Here is a 17,199-nt window from a genome sequence, read left to right as displayed (position 1 = left end):
ATAGTACTTGCAATTAGATTATTAATAAAATATCGACGATGGACAGTAAAATTAAAAGTAGCATGTACTTGTAGAAATAAAGAAATGTTATGAACAATGCAATATAAGAACGGGCCAAACATGACTAACAACTGAAGATAGGTCACCATGTTTGGGACCATGGGGACTGTGACAGACTGCTGGGAAAGTTCCTGGACAATTTGTTCCTCAGTCATGTCAGACAGGCATCGAGGTTTGTCACGTTTAAGGCCTGAACACGTCTTCAGTGTTCCACTTTTGAGAAGTGAGGTTGACCAAGTGAAAACCCAAGTGCACCTGGCTCAGAATGGTCTTCTATCAAGAGACAACACACAAAACTCCAAGAAGATCCACGAGAAACTTCTGGACACAGTACACGGACTAGGAACTCTCCACAAGTTCATTCCTGTCCAAGGCAGCTACATGCTTTGGTCACTGAATGACTTCACCCGATCCACCACAGTCAATATGGACTGATACAATTATTCAAACAATATGAATATGCTGTTTATATATAGATGAATATTGAAACAATTTTATAGTTGATAATGATAATAATTATTTCCTGGGGAGGCTCGTTGTTCATTGCATCAACTACTAGATTATCTGACCCAGTCTCAGACATTTACAGTCGCTGGTATTTTGCTGAAGACAAGAACGAACAAACTATCATGATATTCGTGACACGCATGTCATATCGTCCACAGTGTCTTGAAACAGAGATCGGACAGGATACACAGGGTAGAAATGATTAGAATCGGTCTACAGCAACCCATGCTTGTCGTAGGAAGCGATTCACGGGAACAGGTCTTGGTTGACACATGTCATCGTATTGCAATTGCGAAAATCGATGCTCATGATGTTGATAATTAGATTGCCTGGTCCACATCCGATTTATTTACAGACCGCAGCAACGTGAATGAGGGAATTAGTTAATATTTAGCGTCGATATTTCAGCCAAATTGTTCCAAGAACAAATTGTTTTTATAGATTAAAATCTAGAAATGTAAACCTTTCATGTATGGACAGCATATAGATGGAATATTACTGAGTGTTATAACATTAAAATAAAAAAAACCTTTTCAAATGACTATAAATTTTAACTCACTCACTCAGATTTACACACATAAACAAATGTATTCCCACCGTCTGACTTCAATGTAAGTCAGAATAAACATGTCATTGAAGCGGAACTGAAAGCGATAATGAATTCAGCGTTAATGTTCCTTGGATCATTTAGTATTCCGAGACCATAATTAAAAAATACCTAAATAAGCAACGCCTGTGTTTATGGAATGTCAAATATGTCTTTAATGGCCATTTGTACAGATATATGGAGCTAAATGTAGATCTGTGCACTGAAACATGTATTGAAAGCCGATATGTCTGAAATATTGCCGATGTGACGTTAAATAATAACTCACTCACTCACTGTATTGAAAGCAAAAAAAGGAATTCTGTTTTTGTCATAGAAGTATCCACCAAGACACTTCAATGATTTACAGATGGCTAAATGCTGTAAATACGATCTAGAAACAGGTTGTCCATGTAAGAGCGAACAAGTGGGTTTTCTTATCCTTGGCGACACATAAACTAAGTCACACTATCGGTGTCAGGTATCTTTGCCTGTGATAAGATTAAACAAGTTAACTGTCTCGAGGAGCTCAAGGATAGAATTGATCCCCAGCAACCCATACTTGTCAGAGGAGGCGATTAACGCGACTGTGTGCTGATTTGGTTGACACATTGAGTTAAACAAACTATCGCTCTGAAACATATCCTGAATGACAGTGATGTACAATGCCCATTTGACACATCGTGGCTGGGTTGCTGAAGACAAATCCAAACCCGCTTGAATAAGCAATGTTGGGTCACAAATGTTTCTCTCGGTATTCAGTGATTATGCAAATATTACAGTGCATATATTTCTTCATACATTTTTATATTTTGAACACATTATTCATAACAGAGAAAATTCGTATACGTGCAAGTCGCAGTGCATAGTGTGTCTTGTTTATAGCCCCGCATGTCAAATGCAGTAGTAGGCAATTAGCAAACGCATCCACGCCAACCTAAACTAAGTAATCAAAGATGAAGCTAGCGAGCTGTGTCGGCTCCAGCCTTTCTTCTCGGGTACATCCCTTGTTCAAGCACAGATAAGTAGTCCCATCCCAGCAGGAGCATGTCTACCACCAACTAAGTCGTAATCGAAAATCAACTTTTGTTGAACAAGATCGAGATTACCATCATGCCATCCTCTTTGTCCTGTCGTAAATGCCATGGTCAAGCGCTGACAGATATTTTGTTAAGCAGCTGGCGCAAGCTGACCGTGGCTACACCATAAAGAAAATCAAACCTTGTTAGGTAATCATCTTCTTACCACCTACCTCGTGTAGTAAACCTTGTCAGCATAGGGTAGATAACGCATATGAAAACTTCAACTTTATAGAAACTTGATAATGACAAACGAGTAGAGCTGTGGGGTATAAAATCATGGGTTCTTCCATCTCAGGCACACTTGCTTGAATAAACCCTGGATCTCACAGCTCTGCCTCCTTTCTTGTTTCAAGGTTTCAAGGCTTGCTCCCTATAGCTAATTCCCCAAATCGAGGCCTGACAGCACCTTTAGCACACATAGCGCTAAAGGTCGTCCTAAAGACACAAAAATAAAAGCTGTCTTAATTGGTGGAGACGTTCGATCCTCGATGCCTTGAGCCAACCCTGAAAACTACAAGTTGAGACTGCGCAGTTTCCGTGAGAAGTTCCAAACACCTAAGCCCCCAACACCATCTCCACAGCCCAATACAAGCACACTATGTCAGACGACACCATCACCCACTTTATCAACGGATGAGACAAGGTCAGATATTCACCTCACAGACCCTTGACAGTTCGCCTCAATGCACCCAGCAACATCCCACAACAAAGGCGCAAGTACACCTTCCAAAATACAATGGACAACAGGATGCTGAAAGTTGGTGGGCAGATTTTGCCAACTTTAACATCCTCCATGGACATTCAGACTACATCTCCTGTAGAATTCTGTCATTCTACTTGGACGACGCTGCAAAGGTATGGTTTCTCTGCCTGCCTGAAACCACACAACGCGACATGCAGTCACTGAAGGCTGCCTTCAAACAACGTTTTCCGCACTCCTTTGACGTGGGTCTTCTACACATGGCACAGAAGGAGCAGGAAACGATAGAAGACTACATCACCAGGGTGCAATCATCCATGTTGCACTCCACATTTCCACAATCTGTGATAGTAGCTATTGCAATCAATGGGCTACTCCCACAGATTAAGCAGTGGGTGTACATGAAGGAGCCAGCAACCCTGGACGAGGTTCGCCACCAGGCACAGCTGGCTGCACAGTTGCAGGCTCCAAGCACAGCAGGGGTCGGCTTGGTCCAACAAGTTGAACAATTAACAAACTTGGTGGCCATGCTGATCACAACAAACAGGGCCTGTGCTGTACAGTCAGCAACTGCTTCAACTGGTCTACAGAACACAACCACAGACAACAGACACCCTTCCCAGCAACACAGCAACAGTAGCAACCACCACAGCTACAGCAGCAGTACCAACCACCACCACAGCAACAGCAGCCGTACCAACCACCACCACCATCACCATCACCACAGCAACAGCAGCAGTACCAACCACCAACATCACCACAGCAACAGCAGCAGTACCAACCACCACCACAGCAACAGCAGCCGTACCAACCACCACAACCATCACCATCACCACCGCAACAGCAGCAGTACCAACCACCACCATCACCCCAGCAACAGCAGCAGTACCAACCACCACCACAGCAAGAGCAGCAGTACCAACCACCACCACCGCCACCACAGCAACAGCAGCAGTACCAACCACAGCAACAGTAGCAGTACCAGCCACCACCACAGCAACAGCAGCCGTACCAACCACCACAACCATCACCACCACCACCGCCACAACAACAGCAGTATCCAACCCCACTTCATCAACCATACAGCTCAGCGCAGCAACACCCACCGCCTAGCCCCAGCAGCCGACTATCGACTCCACAGCATCTTTAAGGCAGATGTCGCAGATGTGGTGAGTTTTTTCGGTTCCCTCACAATTGCCCTCATAGAAATACAATATGCAGCTACTGCTGTATAACTGGTCACCATACTAAAGTTTGCATGTGTGCATATTATGCTCAAGTCAGTCACAAAAAGTATGCACGCCTGATTCTCAACATTCTGGGATCAAGCAAGAGTCAGATTTTGTATCTCTTGTGGCACCCTTGACAAAGAACACTGTTCATGTCAAGGTGAAACAAGTTAGAACTATAGCTCTTGTTGACACAGGTGCCTCAGTTAGCTGTGTCAGCATGGGTTACTTATCAACATCTATCTCTCTCAAACCTTTCATGTCTTCCATAACCTACATCACTCACACATCTTAGTCATTGACTTCCTTGAGTCCAACAAAGTCACCATAGACCTGCCCTCAAAGTGCTTACACAGAGGGCACTTCAGTTTGCATGAGATTACTTAATGCACGTGACAGCCATGTCACACTGTTTTCTAAAACTGTCATTGCTGTTGCCTCAGAGATTGACCCTACATCTGTCCTTGACATCCCTGACACGTCTGATTCTGACTCTCCTTCTACAAGTGCTAACACAACACATTCAAAAATTTCGAGTTTGATCTCAGCGATGCTGATCTCACACAGGAACAACAAAAACATTTACATGCATTTCTACACTCACAAAGGTCAGTTTTTGCCACAGATTTGTCAGACTTAGGACACACTCACTTACATAATTACAAAATAGATACAGGTGATGCCAGACCCATTAGACTCCCTTTTTACAGACAAAATGCAGCCATTAGGAAAGAATGCTCTAGGCAAGTACAAGAAATGTTAGAAGCTAATATCATTCAGCCTAGTTCTTCTGAGTGGCACTCTCCTGTTGTCATGGTTAAAAAACGTGACTCTTCTTACCGTTTTGCCGTAGATTATAGACGCCTCAATGCAGTTACCAAGCCCATATTTTTTCCTCTACCACGTTTTGAAGATGTCGTTGATGCTGTAGGCGATAGCTATGCCAAAATTTTTAGTGTCCTTGACTGTGCTAGTGGCTTTTGGCAAATACCACTTCACCCCGAAACAAACACAAATCAGCATTCATTACAACTGATGGTGTGTTTGAATGGAATCGCCTCCCCTTTGGTCTCAAAAATGCCCCAATGGCTTTTCAGCAAACAATTTCAGAGGCACTAAAAGAAATGAATTGGCGTTACATATTGATATATGTTGACGACATCATAATAGTTTCCAAAACCTTTTCGGAACATCTGAGTCACCTCAAGGCAGTATTTCAAAAGATCAGAGAAGCAGGCCTCACTCTAAAATCCAGCAAGTGTAAATTCTATTTAGGTCATATCTTCAGCAAAGACGGCATCCATGTTGATCCTTCAAAAATAGATTCGGTCACACAAATCCCACCTCCTAAAAATGTCCATGATGTGCGCCATTTCTTGGGCTTGGCATCATATTATCGCAAATTTGTGGCCAACTTTTCTGGTATAGCCTCCCCACTGTTTAACCTTCTAAAAAAGATGAGTCATTTGAATGGTCTGACCATTGTCAGCAGGCATTTGAAAAGCTGAAACAAGCTCTTACAACTGCACCTATCCTTGCATACCCTGACCAAACAAAGCCCTTCACACTCACAACTGATGCATCACAAACTGCAATAGGGTACATTTTAGGCCAACTTGATTCACAGGGCAGAGAACGAGTAATCTGTTATGGCAGTCGCTCTCTCCACACTACAGAAAAGAATTGGGGAATCACACATTTAGAATGCCTAGCCGTCCTAGAGGGTATCAAAAACTTCAGAGTGTATCTTGCCAATGGTTCATTTTCTGTCTACACAGACCACAAGGCTCTTACTTGGCTAAAGAAAACGAAGCATGACTCTGGTCAGCTTAGAAGATGGTCCCTGATGCTGCAAGAATATGATTTCGAGATTATACAAAGACCAGGCAAATCAAACATAAATGCAGATACCCTATCTCGCATTGCACATGCAAAACAGGTACATGAACCCAACACTGAAGACATACCTTCCCCACCCATTTCAACAAAACCAATCTCTTCACCATGCCAATATGCACACGTAACTGCCACTGCTTCCTCCCCACTCTTACCCACTCCATAACTTCACATACCACATCCCAGTCAAGCAACCCCATCAAGCAAGTGTCATTTCCACACCAGAGCAACATGAGGTCTACACCCTCGACTGCCTCCTCTCAACATTATGCTCATTCCAATGCAGGCATCATGAGGTCTACACCCTCGACTGCCTCCACTCGCAATTCTTCCCATTTCAATGCAGGCAACATGAGGTCTACACCCTCGACTGCCTCCACTCAACATTCTACCAACTTCAACGCAGGCAACACGAGCTCTACACGCTCAAATGCCCCCCCTCATCCACATGCTCATTCAAAACCAGGCAACGTAAGGTCTACACCCTCGATAGCCTTATTGCACAAACATCAACAAGGTCGACAATTCATGTCTCGTCCCTCCAGTCAACTAGTGTCTACATGTTCAGACAAATCATCTCTTTCCTCTCAAGAGACCATTCTACAGCACACTCATCATTCCAAGTCCAAAACTACATCACATTCAAATACAGACAATCCACGACTTCATTCAGACAATATTTCTACAGAAGGCACCTGCATAGATGACGTGTCATCCTCTATATCTGTAGACTTTGTCTACAAATCAGGTCCAACCCCCCCTGGTCCTATGGTTTTCACTATAGGCACTGATCTAGACGATGAAGGCTTGGCAGAAAAACAACGTAAGTCATCAGACCTTCGTCCAATCATTGACTTCATTGAGAAAGGTGAAATTCTTTCCACCTATACAGATGCTCAAGTAAAGGGTCTTGCAGGCCTTTCCCAGGAGTATGACATTCGTGAGGGTATTCTGTACCATTTCTATCATGCCAAGCATAGAGGTCAGAAAAACAACCGCCCTCCCATGGTCACGCAGCTAGCTGTCCCCGTTTGCTGTCGCAAAGAGCTTCTTTTTGCTTACCATGATTCCAAAGCTGGTGGTTGTCACTTTGGACGAGATGCTACACGTCAAACAATACTCACTAAGTATTATTGGCCAGGCCTATACCAGGATATTGAGAATTATATCAAGTCCTGTGATGACTGTCAATGCTCCAAAAGAAGGACAAATGCCAAGCCAGCACCAATGGTGCCTATGCCTATTGAGGACACATTCTCTCGTGTCCATGTTGACATCCTCTGTCCACTACCTGAGACTAAATAAGGCTACAAATATGTTCTCCTTGCCGTTGATTCCTTCTCTCGCTGGACTGAAGGTTTTCCAATGCGCACTCAAGAAGCATCTGAGGTTGCATCAATCCTGTTTAATGAGGTGTTTTCACGATTTTGTGCTCCTCGTACACTTCTTACTGACCGAGGTAGGCAGTTCACGTCCAAGTTGGTTAATGCCCTCTGTGAACTCTTGGATATCAAACACTATTACACTTCATCCTATCACCCCCAAACCAATGGCATGTGTGAGAGGAGAAATAGTGTAATAGAACAGGCTCTCCAAACATATGCTGACCCTGATCAAACCAACTGGGCCAAACTCATTCCATGTGTTATGATGGCCATGCGCAATGTACCTTGTCAATCAACTGGGTATTTGCCACACTACCTTCTGTTTGGGAAGGAAATGAATCTCCCTTTTGACACTACCTTGCTGCCCAAATCTACTCTTGGCAAGGATGCACAGGGTCATCTGCAAGATCTCTTAAACCTCAGTGTGGCTAAATCACTTGCAAAGGACAACATGTCTGCTGCACAGAACAAAAGCAAGGGTCTTCAGGATATCAGAGCCAAGGAACCTTCCTACTCTGTTGGCGATCAGGTTCTAATGACTGATCCCACAGTCAAAACTGGCCTTTCACCCAAACTATCAACGAAATGAATAGGGCCTTACAGAATCATTCGCATTGGTCTAAACCACACATACAAACTCATGAATTCAAACACAAACAAGGAACATAAATCATTCATACATGCCAACAGACTCAAGCCTTATACACCTCCCACTCCTCGTATGCAAGTGTCACAACCCACCCAGCATCTGGCAACACCTACTCAGTCAACATCCTCTCAGCCTGACAATGCACATAGACAAGGCTCACAAACAGCTACTCCAACTCCGTCAACATCCTCACAGCCAGACAATCCTATCACAACACAGCACATGTCAAGCCAAGAACCAGATAATGAACCAGACAACACCCACCCATCATCTTTCCAACAAGATGATCAACTGTATGCAGTAAAACGAATTCACAAAGCCAAAAAGCGATCAGGAGAAACCATTACTTAATTGAATGGGAAGGTTACCCACAGCGTACCTGGGAACCAGCCTCTAACCTTAGTCCTGAATTGATAAGTGATTACCACACTTACAGAACCCGATCAGGTCACAGACGAAAACGGAAACCCAGATATTTTGCAAAATCATAGGTCATGACCTTCCAGGGTATTCCTCCTGACGACATGTCATCTTCAGTCAAGGCAGATGAGCTCTGACCAACCCTTACAGGTAATCAGATTACCTTGTGTTTTATAAGTGCTACGCTGTGAAATGTTCTGGCCACAACTGTCCTGCATTATGGTCATCCCATCTGACTTGTCCCTTGGTTTCTTGTTTTGTCTTAGGTCGATCATGGGGAGTCACCATCCTTTCGTAACTGCTGATATCTGTGCTTCCTGTCCTTTTGCCAGCAATTCTCATCTTTGTCTTTTACACGCAACTTTCGACATAACAATTGTCTACTCCTAGAACTCACTTCTGGTCCTGAGTATGTCACTATTGCCTATTTCTTTTCGCTCACACCGTGTCTTTCCTACTTGCACACCCAACCGCCTTATGTCAAAGAAAATGTTCATCTCTCATTATATCTCTTTCCCACTCTAACTAATTACGCAAACTCTATCAGCAACCGTTTGCCGCATATATTTGACTAGTAGACCATGGGTATTTTCAAGTTTTGGAACCAACTGGCATGGTCTTTTAAAGGTCTTTTAAAGGGCAAATTGTTAGGGAACGCTAAAAACTCCCTCATCATTCAACCTGTCTCAATTATATACTATGTATCTTTTCACCTTTTTGAGGTTCCTTTTGACTTGTCCATCTTTTTAAATTGTACCTGATTTCTTCTACTGCAGTGTGTATTTGTATTTCAGGTCAAATAATTGTATTTCAATCCTTGTACCATAATGTTTTTAAATGTGCCAACCTTATGTCCATCCTATTTTTTGTTTTGATCATTGTGTATACGTTTGTCAAACGCTATCATGCGCACCTCTTTGATTCTCATTGTACACCTCGGTATTTGTAACCCTTTTTCTGTTTTTGTAAAAGCTTTTGAGGACAATAGCTCCACGACGCATAGGGGTATTATTACAATGCATATATTTCTTCATACATTTTTATATTTTGAACAAATTATTCATAACAAAGAAAATTCCTATACGTGCAGGTGCATAGTGTGTCTTGTTTATAGCCCCGCATGTCAAGCGCAGTAGTAGGCAATTAGCAAACACATCCACGCCAACCTAAACTAATTAATCAAAGATGAAGCTAGCGAGCTGTGTCGGCTCCGGCCTTTCTTCTCGGGTACATCCCTTGGTCAAGCACAGATAAGTAGTCCCATCCCAGCAGGAGCATGTCTACCACCAACTAAGTCGTAATCGAAAATCAACTTTTGTTGAACAAGATCGAGATTACCATCATGCCATCCTCTTTGTCCTGTCGTAAATGCCATGGTCAAGCGCTGACAGATATTTTGTTAAGCAGCTGGCGCAAGCTGACCGTGGCTACACCATAAAGAAAATCAAACCTTGTTAGGTAATCATCTTCTTACCACCTACCTCGTGTAGTAAACCTTGTCAGCATAGGGTAGATAACGCATATGAAAACTTCAACTTTATAGAAACTTGATAATGACAAACGAGTAGAGCTGTGGGGTATAAAATCATGGGTTCTTCCATCTCAGGCACACTTGCTTGAATAAACCATGGATCTCACAGCTCTGCCTCCTTTCTTGTTTCAAGGTTTCAAGGCTTGCTCCCTATAGCTAATTCCCCAAATCGAGGCCTGACAGCACCTTTAGCACACATAGCGCTAAAGGTCGTCCTAACGGACACAAAAATAAAAGCTGTCTTACAAACATGAAAATATATGAACATTTCTGTGGATATGACACGGATTATATATAGTTTAGTAGAAGCTGAAAGTGCAAATATCCTATCTGTGTTTAAGGTATCAGAGTCATTACATTACTTTGCTTTCCGCCTGCTTTCATTTTCCTTTTACTCCAACGATTGTGATGAAATACAGAAATAATATCAGGCCCTACTGGGGTATAACTTACATAAAGTTGTTCTCCATAATGCAGAACGTTGTAAGGGTTAAGCTTAATGTATGTAAGTGTATTCAATCCTGATCCAGTAGACACAGACATGTACTTGACAGTCCTTGTAAAGGCAACATAAAGAGCATCTTCATCCAGTGCCAAGGCATAAGGCCGTTGAAGGAAACTTGTAACTTCCCTGACTTCGCCATCATATGAATATAGTTTAATATTTCTTATGCAGCTGACGTATACAATACGCTGAGTTGTATCAAGGCATATTGCACTAGGGTACGCAACGTCTGTGGTTATGTATTTGAAATGTCTCCCGTCAGGTGTCATCCTTGATATACGGAACTGAGGTGACACCGTAGTTAGAAACACCAGATGTAGAGCATCGTCAACTTCAATATATCTTGCCCTGGTTTGGTCTCGTACTGTGACACAATCGTTCTTGTCTAACGAGCAGGACTGGATGCACCTTTTCGCGTGTAACGCAATCAGAACTCTATGGGTGCTTGGTACATATGCTATGGCGTTAACGGAACTGGCTTGTAAATAGGGGTGCTGTACAGTGGAGGTGGTGTCAAGGTGCATCTCAATGAAGGGAGTCTCCTCATTCTTTTGAAGAGGTGCCACCAGTAGTCGCGTCATTGCATATCTCCTCACTGTAAACACGAACACATTTAGTAAAATACTAAAGTACTTGTCATACATAAACACGAATGTTTTAATAATACCATGAATCAGGGGAAATCTGGAATACGTTCACAAGTTAATTAATTACAAGCTCAGTTTGTGCAACTTGCACCGCATTAGTATAGTTTCAGTTTACTGCTGTTCTGTATGAACCTTTCCTGGACTTTTCCTTACATAATACTACTAACAAATTGTTCTTCCAAGCTTATAACTGGCACATCACAAACACTGTTATCTAATTTCTACTTTTATTCATTCACACATTTTCTAAAATACCGCTGACTTTTTTGGTTTATAGCGCATCAGTTGCTGTCCCATGTCCAAGTAAAAAAGTTCAAATGTCAGTGAGAATATATACAAAGTTGAATAAGTGAAGGCGTCCGTTCTTATTTGGGTTTCGTCTTCATTATCTGGCGTGATCACCATGAGGATATTGACGACTATTTTCAAGGCATTGTTCACCCATGAAGATATCTTTGAAATCATAGTGATACTGTCACACTCACGTTTTAGGCACCGATAATTACATGTTCTTGTACGAAGAATCCTGGAGTACCTGTCTGGGCACTGTGCTCGTCCGGATAAATATGCTCCGCCCTGGTTCTATATAATATGAAACATCAATCTCATCATTATAAAACAATGGAAACAAAACAACCACCGTGACCAATACACACGATAGCAATACAGCTGGACGATGGGCAAAGGTTTCTGGATGTGCTGCTGTTGAAGGTGGGGAGAAGTATCAGGAAAGGAAATTTAGGCTTTGCAATGAGCAGCATAATCGTTTTAGTATCTGTGTCGGGCCATTAGTCTCGTATAAACGGCTGTCGCATAACTGTGTTCCAGTGTCTTCGTATTCAAGTTCAGTTTGCACTAATTTCGTTATTATGACAACCCAATCTTAGAGTTTCTTTTGCCATGATCAAACCATGGCTCATATCCGATGAATCTGAAATGAACGGGTAGAGCTGGTTGGATCCACCTTTTCGCAAATGCCTTGAATCATCACAGGTGATTCACAAGTCGATGCTCATGACACAGCGGAAATAAGAAGAGCACTTTCTTCCTATGGAAAGGTGTTGTCGATTTTATCACTATACGTATGCAAATCAGTAACCCACACTTGTCGTAAGAGGCGACTAATGGGATCGGGTGGTGAGACTCGCTGATTTGGTTCACACGTGTCTTAGTATTCCTATTCTGTAAGATTGATACAAATGGTGTAAACCACTCAATTGTCTGGTCCAGACACGGTTATTTCCAGACCGCCGCCATGTAGCTGGAATATTGCTGAGAGAGGCTGTAAACAACAAACAAACAAACCAAAATATACTGTATCATTCGTACCTTGTTTATGTCAAGATATTCAGTCCCTTCTCCATGTGCCTGTACCGGGTAGAGCGGCCATGTAGCTTTGCAGACCAGACTTTCTACCAGAAAGACACAGTTGGTGCAATGGGTGAATTGACAACAATGTTCTCTGCACATAATAGGTCCGATAGGCTGTCTGACTTGGTCAAAGGCCCAGGTGTCACTCAGGCGGAGTGCTATAATAACTGTCTGAAGAACACATACTTGAAAGCTGGTCGGTAGCATCTTGCTATGCTGTTTGGTGTGGCTGAAAGAAAGATGTGAAAATATTGATGTATAGAATCAATAACCAAGTTGGTCTTCTTTGAAAAAATAATTTTAGAAGTTTTTATTAGATCGTCTATTGTATATAACAAATTATAGTATGTGTTTCATTACATTTCAATGGTAGCTACATTGAGACACAACTTGTGACTGGTGGGATATTGCCATCATACCCTCATTAAATAGTGTTAAAAACTATACTTCTTAAATACGTGAAAATTGTTTTATTGTTTCTACTTTAAAACAGCTCTATACACAGATTCTATCCTTATGAACAGCTATAGCTTTTAGTAAAATTGTCTCCTTTTTAGCTTTATCTGTAACATATGACTGATGATTTAAATTGTCTCTGAGGTCATCCTTTTACTTCTTTTCTTAATGTGCGAAGGTTGGAAGTTAGAAGTACTGGTTCTCACTGCGAATGGCTGGATCATTGTTGATGCGGCGTTAAGTTATATTCATTCTTCACAATAGAAAAGTGGACAACCAAAACTTCTCCCCTTTTGTGATTTAAAGTCTGCTTGGTGAATAACCATACAAGTTGTCCATGGATTTGCCAACTGTCAACTGTGATGTGTCAACTAACTGTACATTCTTCCCTTCCCTGAGTCATACCTTTCGGAATCATAAACAAAACATCCATTATTCTCATGAAGTTGAGAGTTGAAGTTTCCGTGTTAGATATATTCATAGTCCGATACACAACATTAAGCATTTGTTCTATGAATTTGACTCATATGCTAGAGATATATCTTGGGACAGAAGATGCCCATCCAACTATGAATAATCACCTTAACATATGTATTACCCCACAAATGCAACGACATACAGTTTGTGAAAAACTGCTGAATCCTTTTTTTAGTTTACTATGCTGGTGTTCCTTGTTTTACTGAAAGTTGAAAACGCAGATGACTCGATTATAAATACATACATTAAGCTTCAGCTGCTTTTTTTAGAACGTAGCTGTTTCATTTGAAAACGTATTTGTATCAAATTACAGCCCCAGGCATTAGACCAAACTGACAGAAATTCATCCCCTGGAATGTTTCTTTTAAATATCCAAAGGTCAATTTATGAAAAATAATATACATCATAATGGCTTACATTGCATATTTTTAATTTCATTTACTTTTTTATCTAATTTCCATAAACGTGTCTTCAGATACAATAAAATACCTCTGTGCGCCCGTGAAGAGCCACCTCCTTCTGGTTGGTGCTGGATAACGCTAATAGCTCGTTCCCCTCATGAACGTAAAGAGATAGGTGTTTGTTGGTTGAACAACACTGTCCTTTTTGAAAGTGAATCGTTTTACGGCTGTGACGGACTGCTGAGAGAGTTCCTCGACCATTTGTTCTTCAGTCATGTCAGACAGGCATCTAGCTCTGTCTCGTACAATGCCTCTACACGAGTTAAGTGTTTTGTGCGCTGAGACAGCGACCTTGATGTTGACAAATTCTTGTATTTTGAGGAAATTCAAGGATTGTTGTTTCCGGGTACATTCTATCAGGAGAGAGCCAGATCGGAGCTTTGTAACATTGGCAACCTCTCCGCAGATACCAGCAATACCTTTGGAGATTGCAAATGGGTTCAATTGCAAAGGTTGCTTGTCAGAAGCTTCAATGATGAGGAAGCGTTGCCAGTAGTCAGGTCGGAAGGGCGTACTCTCGTCAGACGAGGAGTTGTCAGTATCCATGTGTCCAATCCAGTATCCAATTAATGTGGTTCGGCATCCCCTCTCCCCACCCACCGTGGAGTGTCTACAAGGACGATCTTATATTACAGCGGATCTCCAAGCTGCAAAGACCAGGGATAAGGGGGTGTTATACTCCAGCGAATTTGACATGAAATGCTGTAGCTGCCTACCAGATTAAAGGTCAGGATGGTTCTGTCCATGACAATCAATTGGAGACGTACAGAAATCACCAGATTGGCCCGTGAGCCACCGCCTTCTGTGCATGAGTCTGCGAGGCTAGTTTGTTTTGGTAGATCATTTTGAACATGTCCAAAAGTGTTATGTAATACCAAATTTGTATAGACATTCCATGCACAGGGCAAGGCGTGACCAGCCGATTGGTAGAATTGGGCCTATTCTACCACCTGTCTAGGCAAATTTAGGGTCAAAGTTGTGAGTTGGATTATTGAACACTATTGCCGGTTCCGTCATCCTCAACCACCAGACTCCCTTCCTCTGCTGACACAGGGATGCAACCCACGGCAAACGGGTTGCCCAATTTGGTCGCCTCTTACAACCAGCAATGGGGTGCTATGGACCTATTTGACCCCGGGTCCACACGGGGGCGAAGAGCCATTGGCGTTACCCAGCACCCACGACGAGGAGGTTACTCTTCAAGGGTGCCGAGTTGCACAAAGAAACGGAAGATGACTTTTTAGATAAAAGCAGCCAGTAGACAGGTTTGCTGCCATTTAGACTCGGACCACCATGCAGTAAACAACTTGTCCCGTGTGCAATCTCAACCTTTCCAGAAGGGATGCAATGCTTAGACATCTTGATGAAGTCTTCTGATCTCGAAAATATTTCATGCCGTGGTAAGAACATGCAATCCAAAAATGGGCCAATGAAAATGGTTTTAAGTTTTCAAAATCCAAAACAAATTGTATTCACTTTTGTCGTAAATACAAACCACACAAGGATCCAAACCTAACTTTAGATGGTGGTCCCATCAAGGTAGTAGAAGAGGCCAAATTCCTTGGACTCATATTCGACCGCCACCTGACATTCTTACCACACATAAAATATTTGAAAACAAAGTGCTTGAAGGCTCTAGACTTGCTAAAAGTAGTTTCAAATACAGAGTGGGCAGGGGATCAGACCACCCTCCTTCACTTGTACGGATCATTAGTTCGCAGTAAACTAGATTATGGCTCCATTGTCTACGGTGGAGCCTGCAAAAGCAATATAGAAAAATTAGACTCTATCCACCACCAAGGACTGAGGATCTGCCTTGGAGCTTTTAGGACCTCTTCGGTAGACAGTCTATATGCGGAGGCCAATGAACCTTCCCTTGAACAATGCCACATTAAACTCTCACTGCAGTATATCACTAAATTACGTTCAAATGAGCCCAATCCAGCATACAATTGTGTTTTCAACCCGCTCTATGAAAACTTATTTCCTAAACTGCCAAACCTGGTTCCACCACTTGGAATCAGGATCAAACCACACATAACTGCAGCTAAAATTGATCTCGACATCATTGCACCATACCGATTTCTGTCCTCACCACCATGGCAAATGGTGAAACCACAGGTCGATCTTACCCTCACCAAACTCAAAAAGTCTGAAACAAATCCCTTGGTGTTCCAACAGGAATACAACCAGTTACGTTCCAAGTATAACACTCACAGATCCATCTTCACAGACGGATCCAAGGACGATGGCCAAGTTGCCAGCGCTACAGTCATTGGAGCCAAGACTGTCTCCTCTAGGATCCCCGACAACAGTTCCATTTTCACCGCTGAAGCCAAAGCTATCTTCTCAGCTTTGACCTACATTCAACAGCAAAATCAGTCCAAAAACTTCATCGTATTTACAGATTCATTATCCTGCCTTCAAGCACTTCTAAACGTGACTTCAAGTCACCCAATCATCCTCGGCATATTATAACTGTACAACAACCTTTCTACTGGCCAATATGACATCATCCTCTGCTGGTTGCCGGGTCACGTCGGCATAGCAGGTAACACTAAGGCCGATGCTGCAGTAAAAGCAGCTCTCGAAAAGCCCCTATCTCCACTGCTAATCCCGTACAGTGACTTCAAACCCACTATCAAAAGCTATACTCGGCACCTGATGCTAAAAAGGTGGGACACTCAAGTAGGAAGAAACAAACTCCATGAATTGAAGCCAACAATCGGTTATACATACTTGGGTTGTCAGTCAAGACGCGATGAGGTAATTTTACGACGATGTCGTATTGGCCACAGTCGATTTACACACATGACTATCTGCTGAAAACGGATGGGGATGGACCCCCCATGTGTGTCTCTTGCGATGAGGTGTTCACCATCAAGCATATTCTGCTTGAATGCGTGGACTTATCGCCTGCAAGGGACTCACATTATCATGCAACAAACCTAAAAGATCTGTTCTCCAGCGTGAGCGCCCATCTGATACTGAACTACCTGAGGGAAGTTGATCTGTATCATAAATTGTAACTGCGAAATGTAACAACCATAAATTGTAACTATGAAATGTAACAAACCGCCTGCCTTTAAATTTGATGCTCTGACTTTTTCTGCTTTTGAATGACAATGTAATCAATAAATGTCTTTGAAATAAAACTCATTCCGAGTATGTACTTACAATATTTACTAATGCAAACTTGTTCTCGTCACTTTATGGCTGGAAAAATGCCGATGTGAC

The sequence above is a fragment of the Haliotis rubra genome, unplaced genomic scaffold (genome assembly GCF_003918875.1).
Source record: "Haliotis rubra isolate DU_JTF1 unplaced genomic scaffold, ASM391887v1 Scf723, whole genome shotgun sequence".
NCBI lineage: Eukaryota > Metazoa > Mollusca > Gastropoda > Lepetellida > Haliotidae > Haliotis > Haliotis rubra.
Note: the sequence above shows the minus strand (reverse complement) of the source record.